This window comes from Aythya marila (genome assembly GCF_965140915.1).
Source record: "Aythya marila genome assembly, chromosome: 1".
NCBI classification, from domain to species: Eukaryota; Metazoa; Chordata; class Aves; order Anseriformes; family Anatidae; genus Aythya; species Aythya marila.
Window position 1 is genome coordinate 51,015,515 of NC_139042.1, and position 12,839 is coordinate 51,028,353.

Genomic DNA, 12,839 nt, shown 5'->3' on the forward strand with positions numbered 1-12,839 from the left:
GTCTGTTTTTTTGAGATTTTCTCACTCTTATTCATTATTTCCATATATATCCATTATATTACTTATATGGATATTTCCATATAAAACTTACCAGTTTATTGTTTATTAAGAGGCACTTCTGCTTCAGAGGGGTAAATACCTTTTTTTTTTTTTTTTTTTTCTGTTATATTTCTTCTCTTTCTGTTCTTTTCTCACTCTTTGTGTCTGACTTCTATGAAAAAGACAAGATATTTGGGATATTATCAGTGGAAATACAATGTAAATGGTAATAGTATAAATATACATATATATATTTTGGCCTGAGGGGAGGTCACTTTGCCTAAGGCAAACAGCTTATCCACAAAGACCATATGGGTGGAGGGGAGTGTAGAGGATGCCTTGGTGCCTTCATATATTTATCTTTTGTGATCTTTTCAGTTAATTATGTTTCAAAAACTCAAAATATTTTTTTGAAAACATTTTAAAATAATCTTTAGAAAAGGCCAAAATTTTCAATTATTTGCACATTTGAAATTCTATATTTCTAGGTTAGATTAACAAAGTTTTTTGTGATTATTAAATGAAATAGATTAAAACAGAAATCTGGAAAATCTTTTCTAAAAAAATGAAGTGCTGTATTTTCAAGCTGTCATAGGGACATCTATAAGAATGTACTAAGTTTATTGCAGCCTTTAGTATGTAAGAGTCATATATTAAAAAGTAAACTTGGGTCTTCTCATTCCCAAATGGAGGGACATTTTAAATTCAATACCTACAACAGTCACAAATCTGTTCTAAGTACCCATGAGGGAAAAGCTAACATTTCAATATGCTGACTGTAATTAGACAAAATTGCCGTTTGCTGCAATTCATACGGGTAAATTATTCCCTCAGATATAGGCAATAGTTTACCAGATTGCCTGCTTTATAGCTATCTCTGTTAATTTGTTGATATTAAGGGACATATGGACTGTACTGCTGAGAGAATTCAGATTAACTTATATAAGGGGTCTGGGACATATTTAAGGACATTAAAATGGCAAGACATTGCAAGAAAACTCCACAACAACAACAACAACAAAATCATTTATACCTTTATCCCATGTCCTCCCCAAATATATATTTTATTACAATAAGTAAAATAATATGTAGAAAATTATAAACTATGAATCAGCCTGGAGACCATACCCGATTCATGAAAAACAATAATAATATTTTTAAAAATTATTAGTGTTCATAAGTCAGACTGCAGACACTGTATGGAATTCCAAAGCTTGCATTCTACTGATGTGATAAAGTGTTGTTCTGTGCCCCCTCCCCACCCCGACTCTCCCACCAAACAAGGATTTATATTCTGGAAACAAAAGCTGAATGATAAAAATCACAATTTTTATTCTTATTCACCAACAAAAACATTCATCAAGTTTGTTTATTCAAATGGTTAAAAAAGAAAAAAAAAAATTTTGACATTGAACAATGAAAAAAAATCACTGGTAAAAAAAATCATTGCAATTGCACAAAAGTAATTAAGTGGATATTAATTTTTACGTAATATAAAATTTATTACCATTGAATGTTCTATGCGATGTAGTTAGGAGTGGGACAAAATTCTTCAGTATGACATATATTCTAAGAAGCATATGTATCAACTCATTAACCCTATATAAGTTGAATTTGATGTGATGTATTAAGTGAATATGCACTGAAGTTTTATTTTTTTTAATATTTCCTAGTAATTTTTTTCTTATTCTCTCTAGCCAAACATTTTTTTCCTGTTCCAAATGATCAAGTTTTGGTTTTTACAAATGTCACTTTGTGGTGTATATCAAAATGTTTTGAGAGTAACCATACTCTTTATGCTTCACCAGAATATTTTGCTTTTCTTCAATTGTCATTATCATATTGATCTCCCTTTTCAACTGTTTTTTTATTCTCTTCATGTGATGATTACTGGGAACCGTTATCAGAGGTAGACATGACAAATTTTTTCCTGCCTTCTTCTTTTCCAAAGTTCTGATGTTTGACATATATCAGATGTGACTATGTTTGCCAATATAAAATTAGTGGTCATTATTTCTTATGAGTAGTGGCAAATTAATAACCAAAACTGAACCACAAAGTGCTTCCTATTTCTACTATATTTCTAGCCAAAATGAAAGTGAAAAACAAGAAATGGGGTACAGCACACACAAAAAAAAAAAAAAAAAGTGATGGATTTTTTATTCCTGTTTTATAAGTATGGACCAGGGGTATTCATGAGATCTAAAGCAATATCTGTGCTAGAGGTACAAATACTATTTGCTGTTATTTCCTGACGTTGGAAGCTGATCTTAGGCAGACTTGTAGAACAAACCTTGGCTTGATCTTCCTTCATTACTGTTAACACTTTTCCATGTTTTTCTTGGGCATGATTCAGTGTATAGTATGTGCCATGAACCTTTATCAAAATAATCTTGACAAGTCTACTGATGCTGTGTATATCAGTATGTTTATGTGTACAGGACATTATGTGACTGCTGCCAGAGAATAGGCTCAGAGCACTTTGAATTTAATGGAGCAAGAATAACTTATGCAGCCCTCTTCCTCCTTGAGCTTCTTTAGGCAGAAACTTAACACTTTCTTCACTTCAGAAATTATACTGCAGCACAGATGAAATAGATGTAGTGTTTGCAGTCACCATACACAGCAAAAAGTTATCTTTAGCTCCCCTATTTCTAATACAATTGAAAATGTAACTTCCTTCCACAACACAAAAGAAGCTTAGTAAGAATTATACAGCAATTCATAGTCTTTTCCACTGAGGTAAGTAAAATACAGTGGGATTTATCTCATCTGCTTTTAAATCTTGATGTTGTAGACTCCTACATCTGAGCTAGCCAGCTAGTGGTTTTATTCCATGAATAAATTAATGGACACTACTAGAACATGATTCATCCCATAATAAGGTATTTAAAATGATCAGAACTTTGTTTTGGAGGTAATTTTGTAGAACTTTGATTATCATTTTATAAATTCAGTAATTTTGATCTCTTAAAAAATAAATGGTAAGTCCAAAATAATATACTGTTTTAACAGAGATATCTTAGAACTAAATGAAGCTACTTTCCAAAAGTGTGTTCAAATAATAATTTATTTTGATCAGAACAGGAAAAAAATATATTATTATTTTTTTAATTCTTCTTAATTTTATTTCATTCTTTTTTTTTTTTTTTTTTGTAAGAACTTATTATAGAATCATAGAATATCTGAGTTGGAGGGGACCCATAAGGATCATCAAGTCCAACTTCTAGGTCCCCAAAGGACCAACTACAAATTAAGACCATGTTTCTGAGAGTGTTGTCCAAAAGTTTCTTGAACTCTGGCAGGCTTGGTGCCATGACCACTTCCCTGGGGAGCCTGTTCCAGTGTCAAACCACCTTTTATCCTGTTATCCAGCCTGAACCACCCCTGTCACAGCTTCAAGCCATTTCCTTAGGTCACCAGAGAGATCAGTGCTTGCCCCTCTGCTCCCCCTCGTGAAGAAGCTGTAGACCGTGATGAGGCCTCCCCTCAGTCTCCTCTTCTCTTGGCAGAACAATCCAAGTGACTTCAGCCACTCCTCATATGTCTTCCCCTCTAGACCCTTTACCAACTTTGTTTCCCTTCTTCTTTATATCTTTCATGTACTTTGGCACCCAAAACTGCACACAGTACTCAAGCTAGGGCTGCACCAGAGCAGAATAGAGTAGGACAATCCTTTCCCTTGACCAGCTGGAAATGCTGTTCTTGATGTATCCCAGGATACAGTTGGCCCTCTTGGATGCCAAGGTGCACTGCTAGCTCATGCTTAGCTTGCTGTCAATCAACACTTCCAGTTCTCTTTCTGTGGGGCTGCTCTCCAGCATCTCATTCACCAGTTTCTACGTATAACCAGGATTGCCCCTTACCAGGTGCAGAATCCGACACTTGTTCTTTAGTTGAAACATATTTATTAATACACATGTATTTATTCAGTTAAGATAGGAACATTAACATTTGCACTATTTTTTTTTTCTTTTTTAGACTAATATTGTATATTTCATTTTATCCATCATTAATATTTCTTTCAAGTATATAAATATATTTGACAATTTGAAAATATTTCACGTCTTTTTAATTGGCCTATGGGTTCTTTTAAAGTATTCACTTCTTGAGTCCCCTCTTATACCAAGTGCACAGAAATGTTTGAAGACTGTCTGGAAAGAAAGATAGCAGGTACCTATGTACTCATGTAAATCACTTCTAGGTCTTCCAGAGAAAAATTAAGGTCCATGAATATTTTTCTATATTCTTACTTTATGTTGGCCTGATTTTCCTTTCTTCTAGCACTCATCATACTCCTATAGTTTGTGTTAAATGTGCTTTGAAATTGTGTAGAAGTAGAGAGTCAGCATTGTAAATGACTCAGGCCTTCTCCATCCATGTCATTGTGACAAATCTTTATGGGAACATTATAGATACAGAACTAGTGATTAACTCCATTGCTATGCATTCCTATATTTCAGAAATAGACAATGATCATCAAATTCACATTATCTGGGAACTCGGAGTAAGTAGTATCTGACCATGCCAGCTGGAAGAGGCTTAAAACATGTGTTACACTATTAAGTACTATTACAATGTACCAATAATGGATTACAAAAAAATGTTAGAGACCTTGTTACTCAGAAGTATAGATGCACTGTGCATGTCATGCAGATGTGGTAATGCAGTTTATTATAATAAAAAAGATGATTTGGTATACCATTTACCAAAAACTGAGCAGAGGTGAAACCGGATTTAACTCCCACAATAAAATAAATACAGAAAAATAAAAATATGAGCATGATTGTTAGCATTGATATAATTTTAGTATTTTTTATTTTGTGTCATTTTGTACCCACATTATATTTTCCCTCGCTCTAATATAGGTCCAGTAATTATCACTGTTGCACTGTGATTGAAATTAAGATAATTTTCTTAAGGACATTCCAATGACTAATAAGAAGTAAGAAAAAAATGAATAAAATCATCATCCACAACAATAATAAAATCCTCTAATTTACATGGAGATGTCCATGTCAGAAAAATTCTTGAGTCTAGAAATGTTGAGATTATCTTAAAATTATGTTATTCTTTCTGTCAGTATTCTGGTTTAATACCAGAAAATTAATTAATTAAAAAATTAATTTTCTTAATTTGCCAAAAAAATATCTTCTCTTGTTAGCACCTAACCCTGTTACACTAGTAACAATACTCATTTCAGTAAAACAGTATATATAGCTTTATAAATGTCAGATTTTGAAATCTGTCTGCTTTATGTATTTATTTATTTATTTTTATGATCTGTTATTATCAATAATGAAATACTCTATACAAAAATATCAGAACATGTAACCCATAAAATGAAAATGGATTCTTCTATTTGTGTTTATGTTTTCTTCCATGTTAAAGTTTCTCAGAATATAAACAGAATCCTGAGGTAAAAATGGTTCTGATGTCTCCAAAATCAGAATTGTTTTCATGGCAATTCCTTACTAGAGAGCACAAGACAATATTCAAGAAAAAAAAAAAAAAATCATCTGAAGAAAAAATCTAATACTGAAGATTGCTTCAAACACAGAAGAAAAGGCTCCTAGTGAGTCCTTATGGCCAAAATACATAACAGAATGCTCACAAAAATTAAGACCATTACAGAGAAGTTAAAATAAAAATAATTCTTTATACTAAACAAATACTAAAAAAAAAATATTTACATCACTCTTTACTGAGAAAGGAACCTCATTCCCCATTGCAGAAGTACCAGTGTTCATCAAAGAGCTCTAACACAACTTAAGAATGCATTAGCTGAATATTGTTGTGATTTAATACTTTCTGGACACCTGATGGTAGAAACTGGTAAATGTCATGTCAATTATTTGAAATGTTTCTAAGGGGAACTCTGAAGAAGTTTTAGCAAATTAGTAGAAAACACTACAATGAACACTACAATGTTTATTTTTAAGAAGTTTTACCTTGGAAACTTGTTTATATAATATGAAATGCATTCTTCATTAGTTTAGGTAACAGACCAGCCAAGCAGGATCATCTAGAGCACATTGCACAGGATGGCATCCAGGTGGGTTTTGAATACCTCCAGAGAAGGAGACTCTACAGCCTCTCTGGGCAAGCTGTTCCAGTGCTCTGTCACCCTCACAATAAAGTGCTCTCTCATATTCAGATAGATCTTTCTGTGCTTCAGTTTGTGCCCAAATATGATGTCATATCACATTGCAGATGTTTAGGAGCTTCACTCTGTTCCAGTGCAGTCTGGATCAGTCCATGCCAAATGTCAGGGCTGTGTTTCCACCTCTGGAGCAGTCAATTCCAGGTGTACTGGAGGCCCCTTTATGTGAAAACAAACTGTGGCCTGCACTGTTGCCAAAGGGATCAAGAAAAATACATTAGCAATATCAGTTGTGGCATAGCGCTTGGCTGCCTTTGACTTCAGTTCATATTGAAGTTCTAGCATATGTGGCACTGCAGCATTTTGCAGTGACATGACTTCATTCAGGCCACAACAGTCCATTGTTAGCCTCCACTCTCCATTAGACGTTTGCACTGGCCATATGGGACTATAAAGGGTGAGTGAGTCTTCTTGATCACACCTTTGCTTACCAGTCAGTGAATCGGCTTATGGTGGGAATCAGGGAGTCTCAGTTGATGAGATATTGGCACTGGTGCACCATCGTGGCAGCAACCAGCTCCTGCTGTTCTTCAACCCTCAGCAACCTCACAACAAAAGATCCTTTGAGAAACCAAGCAAAGTAGACAGTCGTTTAATTTTCTACATACTTAAGACAACTATATCAAAGTAGTACAGATAGTGAATAGAAAGGACCGGCTGCTGGAGCTTTTTCCCCAGTGTGTAGGATAGACATAGTCTCTGAATTTCATTTCCTAAGTGAGTCACTTAGAAGAAATGCTTTGCTAATTTCTTTTTCAAATGTATTTTTTTCTTTGTCTTTCATTTTATATGTCCATGATACTTCTTGAACTCAAGCAACTAACTCTGTATACTGACTCTAAATGAAGTCTCACCAATGTCTTGCACAAGGTACCAAGACTTCTGCTTAGCTAGAATCAAATTTCTTACCAAATTTGGGGACCACAGTTTCTCTTCTCACAGATTTATTCCATTACTGATTTACTATCATGTTTATAAAAATATTTCATAAATACACACATACCTGTTTTTTTCCATTCATAACTTATTTCCAGCTGAGAAAATTCCACCTTGTTTCCACGCCCAAGACTACTAAAAATTATTGTTCCCAGTTTCTAAATGAATGGACTTTCACTTTGTACTCATAAATTACCCCTTGTCCTATTACTTCACTCTTTAATACCATTCATTTATTTATATATATTTTACTGTTCCTCTCTAATCAAAACGATTGCCAATTTGTGATATCATCTAATTTCATTACCTCACTTCAACTTTTAAGCCAAGGTCAGAACTGAATATTAAGCTCCCAATCCTCAACAAATTCCAGTCGTGACTCCTACACAAACTAATGTTTTCCCTTCAATACAACAAAACATCTATCGTTATCTACACAGTATATTCCTGTGTAAACTTTCATCATGTTTATTTAATTCACCGAGGTTTTGATTATTTGTCCTTAAATATTTGCTCTAAATACTTGAATAATTTAAAGACAGAAAAAACAAATTAAGAAGTATATAGATCAATTTTGATCATTTTTATAAATATCAGATTACCTTTTACTACTTATTCATATGTTTCCCACAGCATTCTCCGTAAGAAACTGGCTGCTCTTGGCTTGGACTGGCGTACGCTTCTTTGAGATAGAAACTGTCTGGGTGTCCTGATTCCAGTTAGGACAGAGTTAAAAGAGTAGCTGGTAGGGTGCTATGTTTTGGATTAGGAGGAGAAGAGTGCTGATAACACACTGATGTTTTACTTGTTGCAGAGCAGTGCTTACACCAAACCAAGGACTTTTCAGCTTCTTGCTCTGTCCTACCAGTGGGCAGGCTAGGGATGCAGCAGGAGCTGGGAGGGGACAGACGCTGGAAAGCTGACCCAAACTAGCCAAAGGGGTATTCCATACCATCTGATGTCATGCTAAACAACGGATAGGGGTGGCTAGCTGGGATGGGGGGGCCAGCTGCTCGGGGATAGGCTGGGTATCGGTCAGTGGGTGGTGAGCAATTGCATTGTGCATTACTTGTTTTGTACACATTATTATTATTATTATTATTATTATTATTACTATTACTATTACTATTACTATTACTATTACTATTACTACTATTATTATTATTATTATTATCCTGTCTTAATAAACTGTCTTTATCTCCACTCACAGGCTTCACTTTGCCGTTTCTCTCCCCCATTCCAGAGAGGGAGGGGGGAGGGTGAGTGAACGGCTGTGTGGTGTTTAGCTGCCTGCTTGTGGCGGTTTTACTCAGGTGGGCAGCCGAGCTCCACCACTACCGCTCTCTCACTCCCCCTCTCCTCAAAGAGGAAGGGGGAGAAAATACAACACAGAGACCTCGAGGTTTGTAATGAGAAAGTTTTAATTAAAGGGAAAGGGAATGAGGAGGAAAAAAAGAAACAAAAGAAACAATAAGTCCGCGCGGAAGCACAGAGAGAGGGAAAAAAAGCATATTCTCTACTTCCCATCAACGAGCAATGTTCGGCCACGTCCTGGGAAGCAGGGCCTCAAAACGTGTAGTGGTTGTTCAGGAGGAACAGCCCCCTCCCCCACAAGAGCCCCCCTTTTTATTGCTCAGTGTAACATCAGGTGTTATGGAATATCCCTTTGGTTGGTTTAGGTCAGCTGCCCCAGCAATGTCCCCTCTCCATCACTTGCCCACCCCCAGCCTGCTGGCTCCTGGGGGCTTGGAAGGAGTCCTGATGCTGTGCCAGCACTACGCAGCTATAGACATAACACTGGAGTGATATCAGTGCTGTTCCAGCTACGAGTGCAGAGCACAGCACTGTGTGGGCTGCTGCCAGGAAAAGGTGACTCCAGCTCAGACAGACCCAACACACTGCTGGGTTAAAACACAACACTGGGTAGCTGGGCCCAAAGAGTCACGGTGAATTGAGTTAAATTCAATTATTTACCCACAGTAAGTTTGCAGATAACACCAAGTTAGGTGCGTGTGTCGATCTGCTTTATGGTAGGAAGGCTCTGCAGGAGGATCTGGAGAGGCTGCACCAATGGGCTGAGGTCAATTGCATGAAGTTCAACAAGGCCAAGTGCCGGGTCCTGCACCTGGGGCACAACAACCCCAAGCAGTGCTACAGGCTGGGAGTGGTTGGAAAGCTGCCTGGCAGAGAAGGACCTGGGAGTATTGGTTGATAGCTGACAATATGAGCCAGCAGTGTGCTCAGGTGGCCAAAAAGGCCAGTGGTATCCTGGCTTGTATAAGAAGCAGCGTGGTGAGCATGAGATAGGGAAGTGATTGTCTCCCTTTACTCGGCTCTGGTGAGGCCGCACCTTGAGTACTCGAGTGTTCAGTTTTGGGCCCCTCACTACAAGAAGGACATCGAGGTGCTCAAGTGAGTTCAGAAAAGGGCAATGAAGGTGTTTAGAGATCTGGAGAATAAGTCTTTGTGTTGGGTCTGTCTGAGCTGGAGTCACCTTTTCCCTGCAGCAGCCCACACAGTGCTGTGCTCTGCACTCGTAGCTGGAACAGCATTGATATCACTCCAGTGTTGTGTCTATTGCTGCATAGTGCTGGCACAGCATCAGGACTCCTTCCAAGCCCCCAAGAGCCAGCAGGCTGGGGGTGGGCAAGAGATGGAGAGAGGACATTGCCAGGGCAGCTGACAAAGGGACATTCCATAACACCTGATGTCACACTCAGCAATAAAAAGGGGGGCTCTTGTGGGGGAGGGGGCTGTTCCTCCTGAACAACCACTACGTGTTTTGAGGCCCTGCTTCCCAGGATGTGGCTAAACATTGCTCGTTGATGGGAAGTAGAGAATAATTTTTTCCCTCTCTCTATGCTTCCACGCGGACTTATTGTTTCTTTTGTTTCTTTTTTCTCCCTGTTCCCTTTCCCTTTAATTAAACCTTTCTCACCTGAAACCTCGAGGTCTCTGTGTTGTATTTTCTCCCCCTTCCTCTTTGAGGAGAGGGGGAGTGAGAAAGCGGTTGTTGTGGAGCTCAGCTGCCCACCTGAGTAAAACCACCACAGTCTTATGAGGAGCAGCTGAGGGAGCTGGGATTGTTCAACCTGGAGAAGATGAGGCTCAGGGGCGACTTGATTGCACTCTGTAGATACCTTAAAGGAGGCTGTAGCGAAGTGGGGATTGTTCTATTCTTTCATGTGCCTGGTGGCAGGATGAGGGGGAATGGGCTAAAGTTGCGCCAGGGGAGGTTTAGGTTGGATGTTAGGAGAAACTTTACTGAAAGGGATGTTAGGCATTGGAATGGGCTAACCAGGGAAGTCCCTGCAGGTATTTAAAAGATGTTTAGATGTAGAGCTTAGTGATACGTTTTAGTGGAGGACTTGTTAGTGTTAGGTCAGAGGTTAGACTTGGTGATCTTGGAGGTCTTTTCCAACCTAGATGATTCTGTGATTCTTTATTTCATCCGTTGTTCTCCAGAGGTCTCTAATTGAGATGATCTTTCTCTTCTGTTATAGAGACACTGATTTGATTTTAGATGCAGTATTTTTCGTTCACCTAACAGCAGTCCATGTAGCATTGTTGTGTGTTTTCCTTGTCCTATATGACAAAAATAATAGAAAAATTTAATAGTTCTGAGCCAGTCAAATTTTGTTTAGTTAGCATTTTTAGATACAAAGAATAATATCATTTTTTTGTTGGTTGTAGTGTTTTTGTTGTTGTTGTTGTTTGTTTGTTTGTTTTTGTTATTTACAGCTCCTTCTGTAAGTGTATACCTTGTGTAACACTGTTTAGCCCTGAGCAAAGTTTTATGACCAAGTTACAAATTCCAGAAAATAAAAAAGTTATTTAAAATTGACACCACAACTCAAATTTAAGTATTAATGTATGATTGCACTTAATTTAAGGATATGTTCTTTTACAATGTGATAACTATTTATAACTCAAACATTTTCTCCGAACACTTAGGGAAAATGAATGATGATCCTTTTTCCTCCTGAAGTCAATCTTCTGCTATCTTTTAATTTGCAGTATCTGAAAGAAGTTAGGTCTTTTGGTATAGTCCCAGACAAAAAACAAAACGCCTCAGGTCTCTGATATAAAAGTAGATTAGTAAGAAATACAAAGGGATAACCAGCACATAAATAATTCCTCCCAAATCCTGATTTCAAATTTCTTTTCTTTTTTTTTTTTTTTTTTTATTTTGTTGCTGTTATTATTACTGTCATCACTATTACTATTATTTTGTTATCATTAAATCTTGTGCAGCTTCTGATAAAGAATACAATTCTGTACAATCAAATTTCAGTAAACTGAATTTTCAGTGCTAGATGTTGATCAGATTGTAAATAAAACCATGGTACTGGACACTCAACCTTCTTTAACAATTACTCCCTAATAAGGACCTTCTTTAATTTGATAACAAAGTTTATATTTTCCATGTTCTACAAAGAAATATAAACCTCTTTACTTTCCATTTTCATATATACCAGCACTGTTTTTCATTTATTAATAAAAATGTTCTTCACTTTATTATATAAGATCTAATAATTAAATATGTAAATCAATGTAAAATTGACTGTGATAATGTTGACGATGAATTTTACAAGAAACTATTAAAAATAGTAAAGTATACTAAACCAAACTAAGTACATTTTTCATAAGCATAGAAAATTAATAATCAGAACGATTGTAGCTTTCTGTGTCACCATTTAGATTTTATGTGGTGTTACTAAGCAACAAAGGTTACTCTTCAGCAACACTTAGATGCAGTATTAGCAGTCGAATCAGCTGCTAAATGAATGGTATTTTTGTGTAATCTATTTGCCAGTGATATCAGTACAAACAAATCAAATATATGCTAATTCTTCTTACACAGCATAATTAAAGCAAGTCTAGTTTTTGTTAGAATGGACAGTTCTACTGTTCATCTCTGACTATATCATTTATCTTTTTGTGAACATCCCTGAAAGGAGTAATAATTTGAGCAATACTTTAGCTCTAAAAAGTATTTACTCAAATTACTCAAAGTGATTATTAAAAATATTATATTAATCAAGATAAGAATAGACCACATTTTAAAAAAAAAAAGAGGTATTTTTGTTTGTCTAATGTATATTTTTTCTTTTTAAGTCAAATCCCCTAAGACATTGTGCATTGCTTTTTAATTTTATCTTATACTTCTCCTTATGATACTAACAAAGAAAACTAAATAGGACAACTTGTCATCTTATTGAAACACCCAATTATTCTGTTGCTTTTGAAATTCTGTGTTGATTTACAAGATGTCTGTCCAAAGAAAGATACCCTATTACAGCAAGCATAAACTGTAAACCATCAATTTGTGTCAGCTGGTAGCTAATAGAGAAAAGTTTGTTTCAGACAAAGCATGACACCATTAAAACTGAAAGCTCACAGAGGTAAAGTTTCTTTTAACCTTTTGTGTTACCGAAAGGATGGTTTTGCAGTTATTTTGTAAGGTTACTTTGGAGATAATTGCATAATTCCCATTGACAAAAAAAAATTCATACAGAATTTAAAGCCACAACAATTTAAATGCCTAATAGCAAAATAGCAAATAGCAAATAGCAAAAATTTAAATGCTAATAACAAAAATTGGTTGAAATGAACAAGGAAGTTATAACTGACATGTTCATATGTATAAGTTAGGGAAAATGACAAATTTTCTCTGCTTTCAGAAGTTTTTCTTTTTTTA